Source organism: Eublepharis macularius, chromosome 17 (genome assembly GCF_028583425.1).
Source record: "Eublepharis macularius isolate TG4126 chromosome 17, MPM_Emac_v1.0, whole genome shotgun sequence".
Lineage (NCBI taxonomy): Eukaryota > Metazoa > Chordata > Lepidosauria > Squamata > Eublepharidae > Eublepharis > Eublepharis macularius.
Genome location: NC_072806.1, coordinates 37,076,968 through 37,103,389, shown reverse-complemented (window position 1 = coordinate 37,103,389; position 26,422 = coordinate 37,076,968). Strand labels below are relative to the sequence as shown.

At 48.6% G+C, this 26,422-nt stretch overlaps 1 pseudogene; it reads left to right on the top strand.

Moving 5' to 3' along the window:
* The first annotated feature begins 21,239 nt into the window (after positions 1-21,239).
* LOC129344468 (uncharacterized protein K02A2.6-like) lies at positions 21,240-25,002 on the top strand (annotated as a pseudogene).
* The last annotated feature ends 1,420 nt before the right edge of the window (positions 25,003-26,422 follow it).

Here is a 26,422-nt window from a genome sequence, read left to right as displayed (position 1 = left end):
GGTCCCAAAAACTTTAACGCCAATTTGCGGCTGGTTTGTGCAACTTTTAAATTCTTTGTGGACAAATAGACAAGATCTCCAGGATGTAGTTCCCATTCAGCCACACGATGGCGATCGGTTTATTTCTTCTAATCCTCTTTAGCTTTGTCGAGATGTTTTTGAATAAGAGTCCACTGCTGAGCTGCCTCCCCCCACCATTCTGAAACGTCTTTAGAAGCTGTAGCAGAGGGAAGAGCTTCAACAGGAAATGGTTTAAAGTGATAGCCATAAACTATTTTGAAGGGTATTTCTCTGGTAGAAGCATGCACACTGTTGTTGTAGGAAAATTCTGCTAAGGGCAATAAATCAACCCAATTCTCCTGTTGGAAATTGATGTAGCAGCGGAGAAATTGTTCTAATATTTGATTAGTTTTTTCGGATTGCCCGTCGGTTTGCGGATGATAGGCGGAGCTTAAACCTTGTTCAATGCCCATAAGTTGAAGAAGCTCCCGCCAGAAGTTGGCAACGAACTGTCCGCCGCGATCGGATATCACCTTCGATGGAAAAGAATGGTGTTTTACAACATATTTCAGAAAAATGTCCGCCAACTTTTTTGCTGAAGGCATAGTGGTACAAGGAATGAAATGGGCTTGTTTTGAAAACAGATCCACTACAACCAAAATGTAGGTGTGATTTTTGGAGGGGGGAAGATCTGTGATGAAATCCATAGAAATGATTTCCCACACTCTACGTAGGGTTTCAAGGGGTTGCAAAAGTCCAGGAGGCTTGCCTTTTCGCGTTTTGGCACTGAGGCAAATAGGGCATGAAGCCACATATTGCGAAACATCTTTGCGCATGCCTGGTCACCAAAATTGCCTTTGGACCAGATGGAGCGTTTTTAAGTATCCGTAATGGCCAGTGGTTGGGGCATCATGACAACGTTGCAATACTTCTTTTCCCATACTAGCTGGTACATAGAATCGATCACCCCAGAGCCATTCCCCTTGTTCAGATTGAATCAGTTTTTCTTTGGGCACACTCTCCCCCTCCTTTTCCACTTCGCTTTTCAGTTTTTGTCTCCACCCCTGATCTGACTGAGGAGGTTGCGTTGCGTGGCTGTGCGTGGTGACCACTCCTCCTAATTGAGTAGGCGAAAACACTGTATCCACTGTCTCCTCCCTCCTGTTTTGAGTTGGGGCATGTGCAATAGGGCGTCCGCAAGGAAATTCGTTTTACCGGCCAGGAATTTGAGAGTGAAATTGAATTTTGAAAAGTATTCCGCCCATCTCAACTGTTTGGCATTTAGTCTCCGAGGACTACGTAAAGCTTCTAAATTTTTGTGATCTGTCCAGACTTCGAAAGGATGGCAGGCCCCTTCTAACCAATGTCTCCAAGAGGAGAGCGCCGCCTTTACAGCAAAAGCTTCCTTTTCCCAAACATTCCAATTTATCTCTGGTTCAGAAAATTTTCGAGAAAGATAAGCGCAAGGTTTAAGAACATTGTCCTCCCCCCACTGTAGAAGGACACCCCCAATCGCAACATCGCTGGCATCCACCTGTACTATAAATGGGCGATTTTCATCGGGGTGTTGCAGCACTGGCTCGGATATAAATTGCTGCTTTAGGAGATCAAAAGCTAATTGGCATTGTGGTGTCCACACTAGTTTAGCGTTTGGTTTCTTTGCTTGTTCCCCTTTGTTTTTTGTTTTTAATAGTTCAGTGAGGGGAAGAGTTATTTGGGCAAAGTTTTGTATAAATTCCCTGTAGAAATTGGCAAACCCCAGAAAGGATTGCAGTTCTTTACGGTTTGTGAGGGTTTGCCATTCTTGGATTGCTTTCACTTTGCCTGGATCCATTTTTAGCCCATCTTTTGAAATGCAGTATCCTAAATAACTGAGTTCTGTTTTGTGGAATTCACATTTAGACAATTTGATGGGCAATTTGTTGCACATTAGAGTAGTTAAGACCTTTTGTACTAAATTTATGTGTTCTTCTTCTGTTTCAGAGTAAATCAGGACATCATCTAGGTAAACAACTACTCCTTTATATAAAAATTCGTGCAAAACCTCATTGATCATGGACATGAAAACCGAAGGGGCCCCAGCCAGGCCAAAAGGCATGACTAAATATTCGTACTGCCCTAAGGGCGTATTGAACGCGGTTTTCCATTCATCCCCCTCTCTTATACGAACGTGGAAGTAGGCATCTTTTAAGTCCAGTTTTGTGAAGATCTTACCTTGTGCCACGACGTTGAGTAGATGTTTGATGAGTGGTATAGGATAAGCATTTGTGGAGGAGACTGCATTAAGTCCTCTGAACTCAGTGCACAGTCTTAATCCCCCATCTTTCTTCTTAACAAACAGTACTGGAGCAGCATGGGGACTGTTTGCTGGTCGGATAAATCCTCTTTGAAGATTAGTGTCAATGAATTTGCGGAGCTCCTCTCTTTCATTTGGGCTCATGGGATATAGTCTGCCTTTGGGCAAGGTGGTTCCTGGAATGATTTCCACTGCACAATCTGTCCTCCTATGTGGAGGTAAAGTGTTAGCTGCTTCTTCTGTGAAGGCTTGCAAATATGCTCTGTATTCTTTAGGTATTTGATTAATTTCTTCTAGGGTTAATAGTGCTTGTTCCATGAGGGTAGGATTGTTACCCCAATTTTGGTCCCAACGATGATTTTTGCAGCTATCGTGTTTAAAGCTAATGCTTCCAACTGTCCAGTCTATGTCTGGGTTGTGGTCCCACAACCATCTGCTCCCCAAAATCAGAGGGTATTTAGCTGTAGAGCTAATTACAAACGATCGTGTTTCCCAATGCTGTCCCATGCCTGTGATTACAGGTATTGTTTCAGTGGTGACTGGGTTCATATTTGTACCTTCCATTTGTTCAAAAATAACTGGAAGCTTGAGTTCTTTCATTGGGAGTAGTAGTCCATTCACTAGAGCAGGTGCAATAATGTCTCTGGAGCAGCCGGAATCGATAAGGGCTTGTACACGAATATGAGTCTTTCTTTCAGGATTAACCAATGTAACAGGCATGAATAATATGGACCCTCGAGGTCTTTCCACTATGGGAGTCGACTGGGGCTTGATCTGCTGTTTGGGTCCTTTTACGACAGATCCATCTCGTTTCCCGAGTTGGGGCTCTCGGGTCCTTCTTCGCTGGTTAGGGCGGTTGGATCAAGGTCCATAATTTCTTCTAGCTCTAATCCTTTTTCGGGAGGATTTCTTCGGGTAGCATCTCGCCCCCTCGCTGTTCGTGGAGTTGGTGTTGGGCGGTATGGTGGGGGAGGGGTGGTAGAGACTGTTCGCCGTGGTGGGAACGGAGTTCTTTGCACAGGCCTGAATGGACATTGTGCCGCGAAGTGACCGCTTTGGCCACAATGTAGGCATAGTCCTTGTTGTCATCTAGCATCTCTTGCTCCTCTGGCTGCGTAACCTGTTCCCCTTCCCCCTCTTACAATTATTGCAGCCCGCCGGTGCCCTGTCGCTTGCTGTTGCTCTACGAGCCGTACTTCCTGCATGCGATTTTCTACTTCACATGCCAATTGAATCCAACCCAAGAGTGTGGGGGGGATTATCTTGCATAAGGGCTCGATCCAGCAATTTAGGATTCATGCCTTGTTTAAACAAAATTATTTTGGTGGATTCCTCACACCTTGGACATTTGGCGGCTACTTGTCGGAATTTAGTAACATAGTCTCTGGCCGACATACTGCCTTGTCTAATGGTTTGTAACTCCGTTCGGGCTCTGCTCTCCTCTAAAGGATCTTCATATTGGGCTCGGAGTGCTGCTACTAATCCCTGTAAGGAGTCTAATTCCGGGGGCCCCAATTCATACAACGCTACATACTACTCCGCCACCTTCCCTTGCAACCTGGACCCCAGGTGTTCAATTTGACTAGCTTCGTCCTCAAATAAATGTCCCCAACGATTGAACAATTGTAGCGCTTGCACGAGAAAAAATCCCAACTTCGTAGGATCCCCGTCAAACGTAGCTTCTAGCTTTACCCATCCCATCGGTAATTCCTGAGGTCTGGCGACTGGTGCCGGAAGTGGGTAGTACGGTAAAGGCGCTGGCCCCTGTCTCAGCTGTAGATCAGGTCTGCGCGGGATGGGTTGCATTGGAAGTGGTTGGGGTCTTGGTTGTGGGGGCCTCTGTGGTCTCAGAGGTGGAGGACCTTGTGGCCTCGGTGGTTGTCCTTGCAGCCTCGGGCCTGGAGGACCTCGTGGAAGTGCAGGGGGGCCTTGTGGTCGCAAAGGTGGAGGACCCTGCAGTACTTGCCCCGGCGCTGGACCTCGCGGGAGAGGTTGAAGGGGTGGCTGTTCTTGTGGTTGAAGAGGTTGGAGAGGCGGAGGGAGGCCCGGAGGAATCTCCTCTGGTTGTATAGGTTGTTCTCCTGGAAGGATTGGTGGCTCTTGCGGCTGGAGAGGAGGTTGATCTGGCTGACCTCCTCCTCCTTCATCTCTCGGTGGACCTTCTGGAAGGGGCCTTTCTGGCGTCTCATCCTGGAGATCCTGTGGTTGCTCCGGTGGTGGTATCACTGGTTCTTGCTGATCATCAGCCGGCAAGACTGGTTGCTCTTCCTGAGGAATTGGGTCCGGGCATATTCCCGGTAAAATCCTTTGGAGAGCTGCCACCCCTCGAGTGATCGAAGCTCTGGTACTCTCTCCTTGCGAAGGCTCCTCTCCTGAGACTTTTACGACCAACACCGACAACAAATGAACCGCATGTGCTAAACTCTCCTCCATGCTACTGATTCTCTCCTCCAATATCCGTACATGTCTTGGAGCTGTGATGTTTCCGTTCTCCTCAGATGCATCCTGGGGCTGCTTGGTTGGAAATTGTGTAGTCTCTATATATTCCGTACAGGAAGCTGCAGCTCGGGGCCACGTCCGAATCTCTCCCATTCCAGTGGCCCCGGTGCCCTCTCCTTCCTCAGATATGCCTGCCAGGATTCCTTTCGTTAGTCCTGTGATTGCTGAAATTCCAGCATCCACTGCTAAAGTTCGGCTTGACACCGTTCCCCCCGGAACAGGTTGATTTGCAGGTTCCAGTCCTTCCGAATTAGAGGCATAAGGATCAAACAAAGGGTCCCTGTTGGACGCGGCCTTGGTATCCGGCTCCTCTGGCTTAGGCATTGGAACAGATGTGATTCGTAACAAAATGTCAGACAGTGGCTTGCTAAAAGCTGCAGTCCAGACTACCTTTTGCAATGAGACAAGGATCCATTGATTTCAAAAGATTTACTGAATATAAACAACCATTATAGTCCACTATCCAAGATACTAAGATCTTGGCTGATACACGAGTATTGTTACGAATGATAGGCAAAGGCTAAGGTACAGAATAGCAAACCCCTGCAGGCTCCATCCTCCCCCCACAGTTCTCAAAACAAACGGCTCTAGGCTGAGAAAGTGAAAGTTTCCCAAGACTGGAAAGGTTGTAGTCATAACATCTCTCTTCTCTAAGATAACTTCTGCGGAACTGCTTGCCACCTGCAAAAGAAGCACTTAAAACACTGACAGGATTAAAATGGAGTCTCTTTGGCTTGAACACACAAGAAACATAGTCAGAACATGACACCTATAACATTATGCTTTACATCAAATGAGACTGTTGTGTCATATAGTCCTATTTCCCAAATGGCTATCCAAGTTTTTCCTCTGGTCTCTAGGGGCATCCCTCTGAGTGCATCCTAAGTGCAATACAGCACACCCCTACCAGGCTAATGTTTATACCAGAACCTTTATTTTGTATACCAGGGTCCAGTGAAAAGGCTGTCCCTAGTTATCGGAGGTAAAACACCACTTACAGAGGAAGGATCTCATAACTTTCTCAAGTTACAACTTTCTATTGGGGAATTAAAGTCTTCAGAACAACTTCAAAAGAACCACTGTGGCAACTCTTGAGCTTCTGGTATAAAAATGTTTATTAACTCAAGATAGACATATACAGGAATAATAATGAAAGCAACCACCAACAGCCACAATACAATAAGCACAGAGCAGCAACAAGACCAATCAACAGTACATTTTACCATTCACTAAGGAGGAGTATATTGTTCTCTCAACTTAAGATCTAACAGGAGGTTTAGTCAAAAATTACCTATAGCATCAAAGGAACCGTTACTAAGGCAAAGCTTAACAAAAATACCACAAGGAAAATGTAAGACATGATGGGAACGGTGACCTGCACACATTCCATAAGCTAGAATAGGTATATTGTCGAAGGCTTTCACGGCCGGAGAACGATGGTTGTTGGGGGTTTTCCGGGCTGTATTGCCGTGGTCTTGGCATTGTAGTTCCTGACGTTTCGCCAGCAGCTGTGGCTGGCATCTTCAGAGGTGTAGCACCAAAAGACAGAGATCTCTCAGTGTCACAGTGTGGAAAAGATGTAGGTCATTTGTATCTACTCAGGAGGGGTGGGGTTGAGCTGAGTCATTCTGTAAGAGTTTCCCAGGGTGTGGAATGCTAATGGCGGGAGGCTTCACTGTAACCTGAGGAGGTTCTTTTGCATATGGATTGGTGCTTGATGTGCTAATCTTCTCTGCAGGGCTATTGTCGGGTGTGGAGTGTTTTGTTGGCCTGGTGTTTTTCAGAACTGGAGCCCATGCTCTGTTCATTCTTAAGGTTTCTTCTTTCCTGTTGAAGTTTTGCTTATGCTTGTGAATTTCAATGGCTTCCCTGTGCAGTCTGACAAAGTAGTTGGAAGTGTTGTCCAGTACCCCAAAATACTGGACAACACTTCCAACTACTTTGTCAGACTGCACAGGGAAGCCATTGAAATTCACAAGCATAAGCAAAACTTCAACAGGAAAGAAGAAACCTTAAGAATGAACAGAGCATGGGCTCCAGTTCTGAAAAACACCAGGCCAACAAAACACTCCACACCCGACAATAGCCCTGCAGAGAAGATTAGCACATCAAGCACCAATCCATATGCAAAAGAACCTCCTCAGGTTACAGTGAAGCCTCCCGCCATTAGCATTCCACACCCTGGGAAACTCTTACAGAATGACTCAGCTCAACCCCACCCCTCCTGAGTAGATACAAATGACCTACATCTTTTCCACACTGTGACACTGAGAGATCTCTGTCTTTTGGTGCTACACCTCTGAAGATGCCAGCCACAGCTGCTGGCGAAACGTCAGGAACTACAATGCCAAGACCACGGCAATACAGCCCGGAAAACCCCCAACAACCAACCTAGAATAGGTAGTTTCCCACCATATACTAAACAAATGAGCCCAGATTTCCATTAGGCACTGTTGGTATGGTTTTTCTTAATGTAAAGAGTCCAGTAGCACCTTTAAGACTAACCAACTTTACTGTAGCATAAGCTTTTGAGAACCACAGCTCTCTTCTTCAGATGCAACTTTATTGTAGCATAAGCTTTTGAGAACCACAGCTCTCTTAGTCAGATGCTTATGCTACAGTAAAGTTGGTTAGTCTTATATGTGCTACTGGACACTCTTTACTATTTTGCTACTACAGACTAACACAGCTAACTCCTTTGGATGTATTTCCTTAATGGGTCTCTAATGTGTGAATATGAATATGAAATGAGACCCGTGTGACCTATCCCAAAGAGGTGGTACATGAGAGGTCTTTCTCTGCTATTCTGGTGGTATCACTGGTGGTGATCCAAATGTAGTGATGCACAAGTTCAGCACTGCAGGTGCCTGATAAGGAAGGATGGCACCGGATGCAGCAAAAACGAGGCCAAGTTCACACACACAAAATCAAGCATGCAAAGCCACTAGGATAGCCAAACATGGCATACGCACTTACCGTAGAAGGAGGGTAGAAGGCAAAAATAGATAAGTGAGTTGAAGAGAAGAAACAGAAATATTTCCTACGAAAGAAGGACTGAGAAAGTAACGGGAGAAAGTGCAAGAGACAAAGAGCTCAGAGAAAGAAAAAAGCAAGTGGGCAGCAAAAGGCCTGGCCCCAGAGAGACAATATAGACCCAAAGGAAAACTTATCCCCACAACAACCACACTGTGGGGTATGTCTACATAATTACCCCAAGGTCACCCAGTAAGTTTCCATCATGGAGTGGGGATTTGAACCTGGTGCTCTCAGATCCTAACATGACACTCTAACCACTACACCACACTCCACTACATCACTCTCTAAACGTGCATATCTTCACAGATGATGCTGCATTTTAGACTACGCATAGTAGAGGGATGTCATCCCGCTTGGAAAACCAAGAAGCCAACCACGGAGCTACAATCCACAATTTAGCTTTCTGAGCTCTAATATTAACATGTTGGCTCTACAGGCAGACTCCTGGAATTAGAGTCTTACATGTCCTCCAACATTCCACAGAGGAAAATAGGGACATGCTGGTAAAACACACTATTTCTCATAGCAAGGATTGTTGCCTGTACAGCAGCACCTTCTTACACAGTGCTGAAGTCATTGCTCCATCTGTTGTATTTGTTTGCTCTGCAATAACCTCTCCTGCACTGTTAGAAAAGCCAAACACATCTTTATTGTTTAGTTTAAAGATACATGAGAGAAATACAGACTGTAGAATATCCTACCATCTGTTACCAATAGTTCAAAATTAGCTCCACCAACATAGGATATGGCAGGCGGTGCACCTTAATGGTCATGTGCGTGTTTTTACATATATGTACATTAGGATCCCTGTTCAGTCATTATGATTTTGGAGATCCAACCTCATGTAAGGAGAGATCACTGTAGGGGAGGGGCTGTAGCTCCGTGCATGCGGAAGGGCCCAGGTTCAGTCGGTGGCATCTCCAGTTAAAAGATGATAAATAAATTGTATGTTAGCCTCAGAAACCCAGTTAAAAGATTCCATGATTGGGCCGTTAGCAGAGTCTATCATTTAGCAGTGGAAGTGTGATCATAGGTGATTGTGAGCTGGTTCTGCTGGTTGGTGTGTGTGCAAGAGAGAAAATAACAAAGCATACACTTGCTTATACTTAGAAAGGAAATAAGAGTTCTTTGTTCTAGGAACTCCATACTCTGATAGGAAAGGAGGAGAGGCAGATCCTATCTACTTATCTAGTCTAAAGATGCGCATGGATGCTAGGATAAGTTGTACATCCATGGTTGCAAGATGGAGGGAGAAGAAGGAGAGATGGTGCCTGGAACAAAGCTAGGAAGAGAAGAGTGAGAAGGAGGATGTCACAAGGAGGAAGTTCTGAGAATAGCAATCTACATATCAAAGGGATAGTCAGAGCAGTAGACTGTAAACAGAATGCCCTAACCTCTCTGTCTTTCTAACTCTTTAGTTTGTTCTCCTCTGAAACCTGAGGAAAGGGACCGTACTGAGTCCTCCTCTTCCAACAAAAGGGTTAGTGAAAGGGTCAACCTGAGTCTCTGGATAGCCGCTGCTAGTGTGAATAGACAACAGGGACCTTGAGAGACCAAGGCTCCATATAAGACAGCTTCATGTGTTCAAGCATGTGTACGCGAGATCCTCATGAGACCTGTAGTTGCCATTTTGTATGAACAGAGCAACTAACGAAATTTGCAGCTTTGGTCCATGTGTGCAGAAACCCAGATTTTTTTTTTAAAGGATATGGATTTGCATGTGTCAAAGTTGGAAAATTCTCGTGTGTCCTTGTGGCGGAACGGGTGCTGGCTCTCAGTCTGGGCAACTGAGCCGCCGTCAATGGCCTACTAGCCCCACTATCCGCCTCCCACCGTCCCTGGTGGGCGTGGCTCACACTCTCCGTCACTGCCACCACTCACTGATTTGTATACCACCTGACTGAGGGGCAGTGAGACCCCTCCAGCTGAATTTCCATACTGGGAAGTGAATTTCCCAATCTTTGGTTGGGCCCTGGAGAATTGGCAACCCACCAAGGTCTAGCCTTATTATTTTCTCCCGGGCTCCCTCCTTTCTTGTACCGTGCCAAGTGGGGGAGGTTATGTAGTCAGAGCACCACAAGGTTCTTTATATTCAAAAAGTATAATTTAACTATATACAGAGCACTTGCACACAAAGCAGGTAAAGGCACAACACTTAGGTATAGACCCCTCTTTTCAGAACCCCTAGGGCAGAAAATTAAACAGAAGAGAACCGCCGTCTGCTTTCCCTAGCACACTGTTCCCTACTCTACCTTAAGGGGTTGGTGGTCTCAGGGAAGGTTCACCCTTTCTTTCCTTTCTGCTGCCACCCAGGTCCTCCACATTTAGGGCCTAGGCACCCGGGTTTCACCCACCAGCAGGAGCCTCTCCTTCTTCAACCAAGAAGGCAACTGACTTCCCCTCAGGATGGGCTGGGTATTTCTGTGGAGGCTGCTCCACCCCTTATTTTTCCCGCACTTTCTTGGCTTGGGGCAGCTGGGAACTGTAGTCCAGGAAGAAGGGCGTCCCATACCAAGACTCCTGTAGGCCCCCCCGGCACTACAGCCCATTAAACCTCATGGGGAACATTTTTTCCCCTTTAAGACAGATTAACTGCAACCAGCACTTATTTCACCCTTGGTAACCATTTCGTTACACCTCCCCATCCTCAGATTCGATGAGGAGGACCCCTCTTCCATAGAAGGGGGACTGGAGCCGAATCTCCCCAAAAGTGGGTATCATGTCTGCCAAATCATTAACCCGTGTGTCAACATCAAAACAAACATATAACCTACGGAACCTAACAATATCATTACTCAATAGGATATAGTCTCTTCAGCGTCTGTCATCCTTCCTGGATAGGGAGTCAGCCACTACGTTGTCCTGTCCTGGGATGTGTTTCACCTTCATGTCAAATTCCTGGATTTTCCAGGATCAACGTTGTAGCTTTGAGTTGGTGTTCTTCATCGTTTGTAGCCACTGGAGAGAAGAGTGGTCAGTTAACAAAGTAAACTCTTGGCCCCAGACATAAGGTTTCAGTTTGTCCAAAGCCCACACAATTGAAAGGCATTCTTTCTGGACCGATGGTAGGTTCCTTTCCCTGGGGATGAGTTTTCGGCTAAGGTAGGCTACCGGGTGTTTAGTCCCTTCCCAGTCTTGTACCAGCACTCCACCAATTCCTTGGTCAGATGCATCTGTAGCTATGAAGAATCTTTTAGAGAAATCTGGGGCTCTTAAGACTGGCATAGACACTAATGCCTGCTTCAACCCCTAAAATGCAGTCTGACAGGCTGGTGTCCACTTTACTTTGTCCGGCAGTCGCTTTCTGGTGAGCGAAGAAAGTGGTTCTGCAACAGCCCCAAAGTTAGGAACAAATCTTCTGTAGTATCCATTGAGTCCCAGAAACGCTCTCACTTGATGCTTAGTCTTAGGTGGTTCCCAATCTTGGATGGCCTCTACTTTGTCCCAAAGGGGGGCTATTGTCCCACTCCCTACCCGATGTCCTAGGTACACGACCTCAGACAGTCCAAATTGACATTTTTTCAGTTTTACCGTAAGCCCAGCTTTCTTAAGGGCCTTCAGAACACTTTCCAGGTGTTCTAGGTGGGATTGCCAGTCCTGACTAAAGATGGCAATATCGTCAATGTATGCCACAGCATATGCAGACATACCAGACAGCAAGTTATTGATCAGCCTTTGGAAGAACACAGGAGCATTTTAAAGCCCAAATGGAAGGACATTGAACTCATATAGCCCATCCGGTGTCCTAAAGGCTGATTTTGGTCTGGCCTCAGGTTCAAGTTCCATTTGCCAGTACCCTTTGCACAAGTCAATGGTGGAAATCACGTTTGCTGTACCCAGCACATTTAGTAGGGTGTCCACTCTAGGCATAGGGTAGGCATCCAACTTTGTAATGCTATTCAATTTCCGATAGTGCATGCAAAACCTTGTCAGGCTTAGCCACCAACACCACAGGTGCGGCCCATGGGCTAGAGGAGGGTTGGATTACTTCCAGCCTGAGCATTTCATCTACTTCCTGCCATATGTTGGCTAGCACTTGACCACTGGCATGGTAAGGAGGACACCGAATAGGCCCGTGATCCTCATACCTGTGCAAGACTGTCAAGAGGTTCTCTCTCTCCCAGAGGGACACATGTGTCGGCCACACCAACTCCTCCCACTGGTCAGATTGGTTAAAGTATGCTAACACATCAGGGGGGTCCTCCTCAGTCCCTTCCTCCTCTAAGTCTTGGCCAATTATAGTCAGTACCTCTTCTCTTCCCAAAAAGGGTTTTAACATGTTTATATACACCACTTTAGCCCCTTATCTAGCTTTCCATGTCTCTACTACATAGGTAAGGTCATCCAGTTTGTCCACCACCACATGAGGTCCTTCCCATGCAGCCTTGAGCTTGTCAGTCCGGAGGGGCAGAAACACCATTACCTTGTCACCCATCTCAAAGGTTCTGGTTCTAGCAGTTTTGTCATACCAATGACTCTGGTGGGTTAGGCTTTGGCCAAATTTCCGTTTACCAGGGCCATCATGTCTTTCAACCTTTCCCTGAAAGGACATAGTCCACTACTGACCATTTAGCTGTGGAGATTTTCTCCTCCCAATACTCTCTTAAAAGAGCCAGTGGCTCCCACACCTTCCGCCTGAACATCAGTTCAAAGGGAGAAAAGCCAGTTGAGTCTTGGGGTACCTCACGATAGGCAAACAACAGTTGGGGCAGTTTTTCGTCCCAATCCTGAGGATGCGAATTCACATATGCTTTCAACATTCCCTTTAAGGTACCATTGAACCTTTCAGTCAAACCATTGGTCTGAGGGTGGTACGCAGTCGTTTTTAAATGATGTACCCCACAACACTTCCATAGACTCTCCATTAGGTCGGACAGGAAATTTTGGCCACGATCAGTTAAAATTTCTGTGGGAAACCCCAGCTGACAGAAAATCTTAACTAGAGCCCCAGCTACGACTGGTACCTCAGTGGAGGCTAAAGGCACGGCTTCTGGATATCGTGTGGCATGATTTACTAATGTCAGTATGTATCTCTTCCCTCTCTGGGTGGGTTTTGGGAACGGCCCCACAATGTCAATGCCTACTCTCTGGAAGGCTTCTCCCATAATAGGAAGGGGCTGTAAGGGGGCTTTGGTCTTACACCCCACCTTACCCACTCTCTGGCATGTTAGGCAGGTCCTGCAATACTCCCTCACATCTTGTGCCAGTTTAGGCCAGTAGAAATTCAATCGCAACCTCTGCCTTGTCTTGTTGGCACCTAGGTGCCCAGCACAAGGGATATCACGGGCTAGTCCTAGTAGGTCTCTTCTGTACTTAGCTGGTATTACTAGCTGTTTCATTACCTGCCCGGGATTTGGATTCTCTCACGGCCACCACATCCTATACAGCCTCCCTTGGTCCCATACAATTTGATCCGTAGTATTTTCAGAAGGCCCTCTTTCCTGCTCTATAGCAGCCTGTCGCAGGGATTCAAGGCTAGGATCCTTCTGAGTCTCCTCCTTGAACTCTTCTGGATCTCCTAAACTGCCTGTAAATTGTTCCTTGCTGACTCCTTCTACTAGGTCATCGTCTTGTGGCTCCTGTATGAGCCTTTCTCCTCCCATTATCTCATCGTCTCATGCTTCAGGGGGGTCCAATAGGAGACTTTCAGGTTTTGATGGCTCACCTTCCTCCCCCTGGAGCTAGTTGCAGCTGCCCCCTTTCTCTGGATCAGGGATGGGTTGGTCCTTCCCCTCTGAGGTTTCCTGGCCTATGCCTTCAGGTTTCCCCCCAGGGTTACCCGACTCACTTTCCCCATGGGTCTCTTTGCTCCCCAGAACTGGGGCCAGATGCATCTGACAAAGAGAAAGAGATGCATCTGATGGGGAGAGCTGTGGTTATCGAAGGCTTATACTGCATCGGCATTGGTTTTGCTGCTACAAACTAACAGGGCAAACTCCAACTGACCCCAACACCAAAAGGAGATGTTTACATTTACTAGCAAAGGAATGTTTTGGTTGCACCCTCCCTCTCCCCCCTAATTGCCTCTTCTCTCTCCTCCCCCCTCCTCCCTCCTCTTCTATATTTGACCAGTTTCTGTACCATGCATCTGACGAAGAGAACTTGATTCTCGAAAGCTTATGCTACAATAAAATTGGTTAGTCTTAAAGGTGCTACTGGACTCTTTTTGATTTTGCTACCACAGACTAACACGGCTAACTCCTCTGCATCTATGACCATTTCGTTACAGTCCTATTCACACAAGGTGGCAATTGCGTGTATCAGAAGGATTGTGGTTGCAGTTTCCCAACAGACAAAGTTGAAGGCATCAAAACTGTAATGACCAATCAAAGCTGGAGGCATAAGCCTGGGAAGAATGAACCCTGAAGAACAATATCACTGGGAGCTCACACTCCTAGTATTATAACAAGGCATCCCCCAAAAGGAAAAGATCAGGAGCAACACAAGGGATTAAGGGCCGAACTAGACATTTCTCTTTTCACAAATTGCCAGTGAGAATTGACAAATAATGCCCCTCCTCATCAGCCCTCAGGCCAATTCAACTCCCCCAAATGTTGTGGCTGGAGGGGGCAGGGAGGCAGGAGCATCTTCTCCCCAGAACTGTGGGTCCCTGTTGTGCTTTTAGACAGTAGCTGCTGCAGGGGGCTCACGGCTACCAATCCTTATGGAGAACTCATGTAAAGTACAACTTGTAGTTTGGCCCTAACTTTCCAGGGGCAGGAATCAGGGAATCAGAGCTGCTACCAAATTTCATAACTCACTATTTAGACTTCTTTAAAACCCAGTTTGTTTTTGTTTCTTCTTTACGTACATTGAATCAGCAAGCCTTTCTTTTTGCACCGTTTCCTGTTTCCTCATGCTGACTGTTTCCTGTTAAATTCAGGCAACTGCAGTTAAAGTTATGCAAATAGCATCGCAAAAGTGTAGAAATGGCACTAAAATGCCATAAAACAAACCAATCAGTGACAAAGATGAGTGAAAAGAAGAGGCTCAGAATGACATTTAGAAACAAAAAGAAACAAAAAACACATTTGTATATCCTCACAGAAAACAGGGCCTGTGCCAGATAGAGGTGGCGCATGTGTGTTTAAAGTACATGTACCTGGGAAGAGGAGCGAGTGAAGGGTTTGGGGCTGCAGAGTGAATGCAACTTCCCGTGTGCCTCCCCCACCCTGTTTTTCTCCTGAAAAACCACAAGTACAGACAGTGGATCATCTCTCAACTTTTTTGCTGCTTGTGCTTACTTCATTTAGTTTGACCCTTCTTTTTCAAGTGCATGGCATGTTTACATAAGAAAGGCTGGATCAGACCAGTCTTCCATCCAGTCCAGTTTCCTATGGGAAGGGGCTTCCCTGGAGGGCCCCTAGCGCAGAAGCCAAGGCCTTCCCCTGCAGTTGCCTCCTAGCACTGGGTTTCAGAGGTTTACTGCCTCTGAATATGGCAATTCCCTTTACTCACCATGGCGAGTAGGCATTGATGGATCTCTTCTCCATGAACCTGCCTAATCCCCCTTTGAAGCCATCCATGCTCATGTTTACCTAATCAAACATCTGTTTCACACTTTAATTAATTTAGTTTTAAGGGTTCTTAAACACTTCAAAATCATATTCTGAGAGGGGAGGTATTAGGCTTTTTATTGACACAAAGGCTAGCCAATCAACTCTATACACTGCTCTGCTCTGCAATGAAGGATAGTAGTTTCAGGATCATATCTCTGAAAATCCAGTTGCTGCTGACAAGCAAAGAACAGCTCAGCATTGAGCCTGGTCTGTGAATAAGACTGTGTATTTAAATGCTCATAACACACTTCCATCACTGGCTCTCTACACAAGTTATATCTGTAAGTCTCCCCCCTAGAACAGGGCTCCCCAACTTTGTTGAACCTGTGGGAACGTTTGAAATTTGGAGAGCACGTGTTGGACACCACAACAAAATGGCTGCTATGGGAGATGGGTCCAATAAAATGGGAGGTTCCACAAAACATTAGGAGATTCCAGACCAAATGTCTTCCTACGCTGGAGGCAAATGGGTGTTCTTTGCAGACAAAAAGGTGATGATCCTGGACTCTTCTGAAATACCTTCTCTTCTAATGAAGTGGATTGGCTCTTTGCTTTTTGAAACAGCATGTGGGTGCCAGGAATCATATCAGTGGGTGCTATGGGCTGGGCCTGCCCACACAGAGTTGCCAAAGTCCAGTCCAAAGTCGGCACATGAGTCCCAAGCCAGAACTGAGTCCAAAAGCCAAAAGCCAAGTCGGGGTCCGTAGGACAGTTACCAGTAAGATCAGGTCCAGGTACCGGCAGAGACAAGGCATGGTCCAAAGCTACAGGAGCAAGGCCAGGTTCAGGGGAGTGATCACAGCCGTGGCAAAAATGCAACACTGACTGCTTCCACACCTGGCAGTTCCTCTAGACTGGCTTTTATAGCCAGGTGTGGTTTGCAGACAGCTGCTTGGGCTCTATCCTGATGCTACTCATTGTCGCTATCCACAAGCAGCTGGCTTCAGCCCAGGAGGCGAGCACTGTGTCATCTCTCTTGCAGCTCCACTCTCTGCCTTCATCTGCGGTGCTCTGTGGCTGTGCGCGAACCTGGGGGGGGGGGGTGGAAGCCCCTGGCTGGGCTTCACCTGTGGTGTTAGGGCTGGAGGGTGGCGGTGGCTCTGCCTCAGCTGCTGGCTGTGGACTCTGATTAGCCAGCAACTGTTCTTCCTGATCGCTGGCTTCTGCCAAGTCAGGGCTGGCTACACGAGGCTCCTCTTCTCCTAAGGAGCCCTCACTTTCACTGAGCCCAGACTGGTCCATGACACATGGCATCTACAGGTACCACACTGGCAACTACTGGCCTAGAAGGATCATATGTTCAATTAGTTCCTAAATGATCCACCACACTGTTAGTGCTTAGAATTTAACCTAACATAAAGATAGCATGATGTAGTCCTTTCCTACCAGCCCCATGGCATTTTGTAGTTCCCCTCCCTGTTTTGTTGGCTATGTCTGCACACAGCACATGTTTAAATGTGAAGTGCCTGCTTCTGCCATTTCGTAGTCTTCACAGGGCTTTTTTTCTGGGAAAAGAGGTGGTGGAACTCAGTGGGTTGCCCTTGGAGAAAATGGTCACATGGCTGGTGGCAATCTAACCTCCCCTCTGTCTGGAGATTGGGGGCGGGGGCACCAGCCATGTGACCATTTTCAAGAGGTGCCGGAACTCCGTTCCACCGCTGAAAAAAAGCCCTGGTCTTCAGAAGTATCAGATAATGGACCAGAGACCGATAACACAAGGTTTTGGTGTCTTTTTAAACGGATAACTAAGCTCCAATGATCAAGAGTAATGAGGCAATAGCATTCAGGAGCCATGTGCTTGAATTAAAAACACATAGCTGGTTTTGAATATATTGCTTTCCTATGCTCTCTTTTTCAAGCTTCTCCCATTTTACCTGTTCCTATGTTTTGCTCCAACAGAATGCTAAGTGCTATACTATGAATTTGCAACTTGGATGAAAACAAAATAATGGATAAATTATAATTCCAGTAGCTGATGCTTCCAAGAAAATAGTCCACATCTCTTGACAGTAGATCCCATTGACCATAATGGGACTTGCATGTTCCATCTGCTCTGAATAAGATTGTGTCTCTTGGTTTGCAAACTTCTGTCGGCGGCACTATGCAGTTGATGGGCAGAAGTTAAATACTTCGGCCCTGTGGCACATATTTATGAATCCAAATACATGCCATCTCACTATCACACTACCAAATTTCAACTATTTTAAAAGAGTTACAAAACTGTTCTGGGGGTTGAGGAGTGATCAGAGGAAAGACGTACTGAAAATGTCACAAATGTTAGCCAATAGGCACCGGTTACTGTAGTGGTAAGAGTGTCAGGCTAGGATCTGGGAGACCCCGGTTTGAATTCCCATTCTGCCTTGGAAAATTGCTGGGTGATGTTGGGCCACTCACACACACTCAGCCTAACCTACCTCAAAGGGTTGTTTGTGGGGATAAAACGGAGGAGAGGAGAACAATCTAAGTTGCTTTGGGTCTCGGTTGTGTGCAAATGAAATAAATACAATAGGATTTCCCCCCTGTGTAAACTGAGCCACACTGAAAACGTACAGAATCTGCCCCCCCAACACTTGTCTCTGTACAGAAAAGTGTGCCTGGACAGTTCTATCAAACCACCTCCATCCTATCCTATCAGTGTTGTATCTGTCTTTATCCATACAAAATTGAAGAGAGTCCAGTAGCACCTTTAAGACTAACCAAATTTACTGTAGCATAAGCCCCCGAGAACCACAGCTCTCCTCGCCAGATGCATGGATCTGACAAAGAGAACTCTGGTTCTCGAAAGCTTATGCTACAGTAAATTTGGTTAGTCTTAAAGGTGCCACTGGACTCTTAGATTTTGCTGCTACAGCCTAACACGGCTAACTCCTCTGGATCTTTATCCATACAGAGATTAGATACTGGAATCAGGAAAGCTGTGCTCTTTATGGGACAGTGTAACAGCCCTGTCTTTGCCTGAATACTATGGTATTATTTTCAGAAAAAAATTCTGGGTGACACACAGCAGCCGCATATGGGTGTTTGTTCAGTAAAAGCTGAGTAGTGCCACGCAGAGTTTATGTGGGAAGGAGCAGAAGGAGCCCAGCCAACTTTAAATAAATACATCAGTTTTGCCTTGATGAGTGCATTAACCGTTTTTCAGAGTGTGATATCTGCAGTAAGAGATCAAAACCAGATGAAGGCGGAGATGGGAACTACTTACGCAAACAGCAAACTGACTACAGGCATTTCTTTTGTTGTCAATGCATTGCCCTGTTTGCCATGTAATGCATAGAGTCTACCTTCCAAAGCAGCCATTTTCTCCAGGGGAACTGATCTCTGTACTTTGGAGATCAGTTTTATTTCTAGGAGAACTCCAGGCCCCCCGGGGAACTGCTCTTTGCCCCTTTGACACCCATATAGCCATCAATACATTACATACACATTTCCCTAACACTAGGGTCATGGCTGCTAGGGTTGCCAGCTCCAGGTTGGGAAATTCCTGGAAATTAGCGGGGGGACCTAAGGAGGGTGGGGTTTGGGGAGGGACCGCACCAAGGTATAATTGGTGTCCCCAGGTGCCCACTGATGACGGGAAAACTCCCAAGGATTTGGTCCCTCTCCCGCTGATCCACCAGCAATTGGCGGGAGGTGACAAGCCCCCTGGAGGTTGCCCGCCACCGGCAGGCACCCTGGAAACATGCATGTTGCACGCACTCCCGGGGGGGTGCTTACCTCTGGATGTAAGGGTTTTGCACCAGCTGCAGGAGTGTTCCTGCGCTTCTTTTGGGTTCGATTTGGGCCCCAAATGAGCTGAATCAGCTTTGCTCAGAGACTGGGAGTGCTCCTGCGGCCAGTGTGATGATGTCACTTCTGGAAGTGACATCATTGTGCAAGCACCAGGGGATGCATGTGCACTGACCATGTGAGTGACACAAGGTAAGTGCAAGGTACCCCACTCCCACCAGTATATACCTGGTAACCCTAGATAATGCCATAGTCTGCACCCTCCAAAGCAGCCATTTTCACCAGGGGAACTGATCTCTGTAGACTGGAGTTCATCTGTAATACCGGGAGATCTCCAACCACTCCCTGAAGACGTCAGGAAGACGAAACAGCAGAATAAACCAGGCTGCATGTCGGGCGCATTCACCAGACTTTGAACAACCATTTTCTATAATCCATCTGTCTGTGGAAGGACTTTTTCGTTCATGGACTTTAACATATGAATTGTTTATTTTCGCTAACGAGTAGTTGGAAATCAATGACCTGCATTTTCTTGATTCATGTGAAGATATATGCACCAGTTTGTAATTTATTTTCTGTTATGACTCCATGATTCACTTACTGTTATGACTTTGTGTGAATAACACTTTTTATAAGTTTGAAAGTGTATTTTGACTGTTATTGCCACCCACTCTTGTGGTTTCCACTGTTTGTTACATTGTACTGCTGAGTGGGTCCTCTGTTCCCTGTTGTTACTCCCTGGAAGTTAGCAACGCTGTGGCTGACATCTGTGGTCAGTTACCTGGGTGGGCCCGGAGAGGGCTCAACTGCCCCCAGGGAGACAAATTCTGTGACTGTCAACACAGTTCAAATGGGCAGACAGACCAGCTGTGCCACAGCAGGTCAGGTCATGGTAGGCCTTTCCTAGGCTCTGGGGTCTCTGCAACTGCTCAAGAAATCAGCTCCTGTCCTGACACCTGTTCTGCTTGGGGATCATGGCCATTCTAGTAAGCGTAGTAAAAGTAGACCATGCAAGATTGGGGTTGGCTTGTGAGTGACTGCTCTAGCATCAGCCTATACAGGGTCTGTTCCCGCCCTTCCTTCTGAGATGGATGAATCATCATGACACAGCAATGGGAGCAACTCTGGCTACAGAGACCTGCCTCTGCTAAACTGTCCACATCTGAGCCACAAGGAGTCCCCAGAGTAGATCAGGAACTTGTTTTGCTGTGGCATCTTTTCATTTTATTTACTATTCTATGAACCATTGCAATAGGGCAGGCTTGCAATGAATGAACGGCTGAATGGAACACAGAAGTATTCTACAAGTATCATTTCCCAGCCCTGAGTCACAGATGAAAAATTGCTGTCTTTTTTGTTGTGTGGGAGGCTTGCATTTTTATTTGGCACTTACTGTTTAATTATAGTTTATAGTGCGAGAGGGCCTCGAGGCATATATTCCCAGGCTGAGCTCTTGGGCATGGCACACCCACTGCTTCAACGGAATTTCTTCCTGTCCCTAAGAGCAGGCTTCTTAAAAACGTAGAGTTTTTGTTATAATTTTTTTCCCAGTTGTTTTTGCCAGAGTTGATTGTAGCAGGTGTTATGTATTGAGCTAGCTTCGAGGAGAACTAGGCTCTTAAGGTAACCAATCCTATCAGGAATTGGGATGTCAGCAACCAATCGTTATTCCTTGGACATGAGCCAATTGCAATCAAGTAAACAGGATGTCTTTTGTTTAGTGCATGCAAATGAAGGATCCTAAAGCCCACATTCTTATTGGGTTGTTATGGATATGGGGTGGAGTTGGGAGTGTATATATTGTGGCCCCTTCGGGGCCAGTTGTTCTTCTCTTGTACAATAAACTATACTATGAGGTGAAGTCACTGCCTGGCTGAATCACTTGCGGGGCCTACCCCAGTACATAATACTGGCGACAAGGATGGGATGCAGCACGGGTATGCAGCCCCGCAAGAGGAGTGCCAAGAGCGAAATCACTACATGCAGGTAGGCAGCCTCGCGCTGAGCGAAATCACGACATGTGGGTAAGCAGCCCCGCGCCACAGAGCTGAATCATGCCCAGCAAGGAATTGTCGCCTTGTCCGGCCTGCACTCGCTCACCCCTTTGCCAGCACACGGGGACAATGGCTACCGCGGGCCACATTGGGCCTTTTGACTCAACCTCCGAGGACTGGGAGTCCTACATCGCGAGGTTCGAATTCTACCTCGAAGCAAATAAGCTGAAAGATGCTGAGCTACAAAGGGCCACGTTCTTCAGCATCTGTGGGAAAACCACGTTCGAGATCGCCCGGGCGCTGGTAGCGCCAGCACAGCTCCAGGCGTTGGTGTTCAGCGAGATCAAAGACAAGCTCTGAGACCACTTCTCACCACAGCCATCGGAAGTTGCCAGCCGTCACGTCTTTCACAAGCGAGACCAAGCACATGGCGAGTCCATTAGCAATTTTGTCACCGCCTTGCGAAAAGCAGCGAGGAAATGCAACTTCCCAGACCTCGAGAACACTCTGCAAGACAGACTGGTGTGCAGTCTGCGGAATGAGAAGCTGCAGCGGCGCCTGTTTGCAAAGAAGACGCTCACGTTTAAAGAGGCCCTGGAGGAAGCCCTCGCGGCAGAGACGGCCAAGCGGTCCACCAAGGAGGTGTGGCAGTCGTGCAGCCCAACCTTGGCCAAACGAGCAGAACCCGTTCACCATGAGGGCCTCGCGAGTAACACCGAGGAGGATGACGAAGTCAACCGGACGCAAGCCACCAGATCCCAGTGCTCCGAGCAGCAGCAGTACAGAGGGCCCCCATGTGCCAGTTGCGGGGGGACCCACGAGAGGCGGTACTGCGCATTCAGAGATGTAGAATGCCGAGCATGCAGGAAGAAGGGCCACATCGCGCGCGCTTGCAGGACAGCCAGGAGGGGAAGCTCCCTGCCACCGAGGCGGCTAGCAGAGAAGGGGCTGCGCCAGTCCAACGAGTGCAATACCGTAGGGGAGCATGCAGTCAGAACTCTCGTCCTGAGCACGAAGGCAACCATACAGCCAAAGATTCGCGTCACAGTGCAGATCGAGGGAACGCCGTGCGAGACGGAAGTGGACTCTGGGTCAGCACTATCCATCATCTTGAAGGACCTCTTTGACTGAGTGTGCACTGGCGGGAGAAGGAAGTGGCTAGAACCAAGCGACCTGATCCTGACGGACTTCCAGGGACGACGGGTTCCAGTGGCAGGAGTTGGCCTAGTCGAGGTCAGCTACAAGCAGTTCCAGGGCCCCCTCCGTGTGGTTGTAGTCAAGGGGTGCCTCACCAGTTTGCTGGGGCTTGATTGGTTTGAGGCGTTGGGCCTCCACGTCACCGGGGTCCAACAAGTCAGCCAATCAGGTATCCGTGCAGTCTGCGAAGAATTTCCCAGCGTGTTCGATGGGTCCCTTGGCTGCTACAAGGGTCCACCCGTCTCATTCAACCTGAATCCAGCGGCAGCGCCAGTCTGCCTCAAGGCGCGCAGGGTTCCCTTTGCCCTCAAGCCACGCATAGATGAGGAATTGGACCGCCTGATCGCACAGGGAGTTCTCGAGCCCGTGTCGCATGCCTGCTGGGAGACACCAATTGTCACGCCCATCAAGGCCAAAGGGGACGTGCGAATCTGCATGGACTACAAGTGCACTATCAACAAAGCGCTGCAACAACATGCGTACCCCGTGCCGGTGGTCAGCCACCTCCTGGCATCCTTAGCGGGGGGACGCATATTCGCAAAGATCAACCTGGCGCAAGCATACCAGCAACTGCCGGTGGATGAAGCTACCACGGAGGCGCAAACCATCGTGACCCACCGCGGAGCATTCAAGGTCAAGAGACTCCAATTTGGGGTGAGCATAGCCCCAGGCATCTTCCAGGGACTCATGGAGGGGTTGCTGCAGGGAATCCCGGGCGTCATTCCGTACTTTGATGACGTCCTGATCGCAGGATCCGCCCCCTCCGAGCTCACCGACAGGCTCTGGGAAGTGCTGCGCCGCCTTCAAGACGCGGGACTCAAGGTAAAGAAGGAGAAGTGCCAGTTCGGCGTGCCCAGAGTAGAGTTCCTAGGATTCCTCATCGATGTGGACGGAATCCACCCTACGGATAGCAAGGTGCAAGCCATCTCCAAAGCTCTGCCACCTCGCTCCAAGAAGGAGCTCCAAGCCTTCTTAGGGCTACTGACGTTTTACCATGCCTTCCTACCGCACAAGGCGTCGCTGGCGGAACCCTTGCACCGCCTCCTGGAAAAGAACGCTAAGTGGACGTGGGACTGCAGGCATGCCTGTGCATTCACAGCGGTCAAGGAGCTCCTGTCTTCCGAGGCCGTGCTGACACATTTCGACGAAAGCAAGCCACTCATCCTTGCCAGCGATGCTTCTCTGTACGGGATCGGTTCTGTGCTGAGCCACCGGATGCCAGACGGCCGGGAGGCTCCGATCACCTACTTCTCAAGATCCCTGTCACGAGCTGAGCGGAACTACGCGCAGATCGACAAGGAGGCCCTGGCACTGGTAGCGGGAGTCAAGAAGTTTCATGACTACGTCTACGGGCGGCGGTTCGTGATAACCACGGACCACAAGCCTCTACTCGGCCTCTTAGTGGCGGACCGGCAAACGCCGCAAGTAATGTTGCCCCGGATGCTGCGCTGGTCGGTGTTCCTGTCCGCCTACGACCACCAGCTGTCCTACAGGCCTGGGAAGGCCATTGGCCATGCTGATGCCCTCAGCCGCCTGCTGTTGCCAGAGCCTGCCAACGACCCCTCACCGGCCCACGGGGTCATGCAGATCGAGGACTTGCCATAGCCCCCCCCTTGTGGCTTCGGACATAGCGGCACACTCTGCCAAGGACCCCACTATCTCCCGGGTCCTCAACTGGGTGTGGAGGGGGTGGCCAGCGGGGGGAGCTGAACCTGAGCTCCAACCATTTCACTCCCGCCAACATGAACTATCAATGCACAAAGGGTGTCTACTCTGGGGGAGCAGGGTCGTTGTCCCCCCCAAGCTGCGACAGCGGGTGCTAGAGGCGCTGCACGTGGAGCACCCAGGGATAGTAAAGATGAAGGCGCTGGCCCGCAGCTATGTGTGGTGGCCGGGAATAGACAGGGAGGTGGAAGGATGGGTCCGGGCTTGCCAGCCTTGCCAAGAAGCCCAGCCCGAAATGCCGCAAGCTCTGGTGCGACCCTGGGAGACAACGTGAACGCCATGGTCGCGGCTCCACATAGACTTTGCAGGCCCCTTCCAAGGACACACTTTCCTAGTCGTTGTGGACTCATACTCCAAGTGGCTGGAGGTAGTCCCGGTATCAGCCATGACGTCAGGAGTTGTCATTCGCGCCCTACGGCGCCTAATCGCAACACACGGGCTGCCAGACACCATCGTGTCAGACAACGCCGCCCAGTTCACGTTGCGGGAATTTCAAACATTCCTGGAGAACAATGCCATCCAGCACGTCACATCGGCGCCGTTTCATCCCTCCATGAACGGGCAAGCGGAGCGCATGGTGAGGTCAGTGAAGGAGTCACTGCACAAGCTCGGCCGGGGGGACTGTAGCCAGCACCTGGCGGACCTCTTGCTGCGTCAACACATCACCCCCCATGCCACGACGGGCTGGAGCCCAGCGGAGCTGCTAATGGGGCGGAGGTTGACCACACTACTGGATCGGCTGCACCCAGACTTCGCACCCGACACCAAGGGAGAGACGGAGGCACCGGACCCGCCCCGAGCATTCCAGCCAGGCGACCTAGTGTATGCTCGGAACTACGGGGCCGGGCCAGTCTGGATACCGGCAACCATCACTAGGACCACCGGACCTGTCTCCTACGAAGTAGCCGCCTCCGAGGGCAAGATCTACCGCCGGCACATCGACCAGCTGCGGAAACGATGGCCACCATGAGAGCTGGAACGGGATGGTAACTTGCCCCCTTGTGTCACAGAGACTAGAGAGCCACCCGGGCGGGCCGCAGGGAAGCCATGACCCGCTACCAATGACGCCCGGCGCCACAGGCACCACCGAGGCAACCCCCTCCATCCCTGCCGGGCAGCCTGCAACCAATAGCGAGGGACCGACCGCGGGGAGCCAGAACACAGAGGGGTTGCGCAGGTCCCAACGGGTGCGCCAACCACCGGCCTTTCTGGGGGACTATGTTTGGAGCGGGGCACCCCAAGCTTAGGGGGGAGGGGTGTTATGTATTGAGCTAGCTTCGAGGAGAACTAGGCTCCTAAGGTAACCAATCCTATCAGGAATTGGGATGTCAGCAACCAATCGTTATTCCTTGGACATGAGCCAATTGCAATCAAGTCAACAGGATGTCTTTTGTTTAGTGCATGCAAATGAAGGATCCTAAAGCCCACATTCTTATTGGGTTGTTATGGATATGGGGTGGAGTTGGGAGTGTATATATTGTGGCCCCTTCAGGGCCGGTTGTTCTTCTCTTGTACAATAAACTATACTATGAGCTGAAGTCACTGCCTGGCTGAATCACTTGCGGGGCCTACCCCAGTACATAATAGCAGGTTTCCAACCTTCCTGACCAGACTGTCCCTTCTGGGCTTGCATCTGCTCTGCGTAGAAGAAAACATGCCCAAACGCAGAAGAATGGCATATGGACACCTTTCCCATTGAGGAGATTTTCTGTCTGGCTAATTTTAATAAGGATAAATATAACTGTGTTGGTGACATTTGTTTCTTTCAAAGCAACTGAGGACACTTCAGGTGTACAGTGCATTGAACTCATTCCTCTGATACTTTTATTATTATTATTTATCATATTCCTAGTCTGCTCTCCCTGTGAATGGGCTCAGAGCGGAATACAACATATATAAAATACATAGACATATTACTTTAAAACCAGATAAAAACATCAATAAATACATAATACGTTTTCTAAAAGGCAGCAGCACACATATTGAACAGCCCAAACAGCAATCCATGGGGACGGATGGCCAACTATTCGACACTGACAGAAGAGGAGTAAACCCTGCCCTCCTCATGGCAGGAAGCTGGTTTCATGGCCCACCTGCCTCAACCACCATATGCCTGGTGGAATATCTCTGGCTTACAGGCCCAGCAATGTTGCTCAGCCCAGGTCTCCACAGACAGAGAGTTCTACCAGGCAGGAGCCAGGGCTGAGAAGGCCCTGGTCCTGGTTGAGGCAAGGTTAGGATTTCCCAGGTCCCTTGACTCCCCCAGCGGGAGTCTGGGAGCCCAGCACTTACCTTGCTGTGTCCCCTGTGTTTTTCTTGTGTGCATGCTCCCAGCTTGCCCAATGATGTCACTTCCGGGAAGTGACATCATCACATGGGTCAAAGGGCGG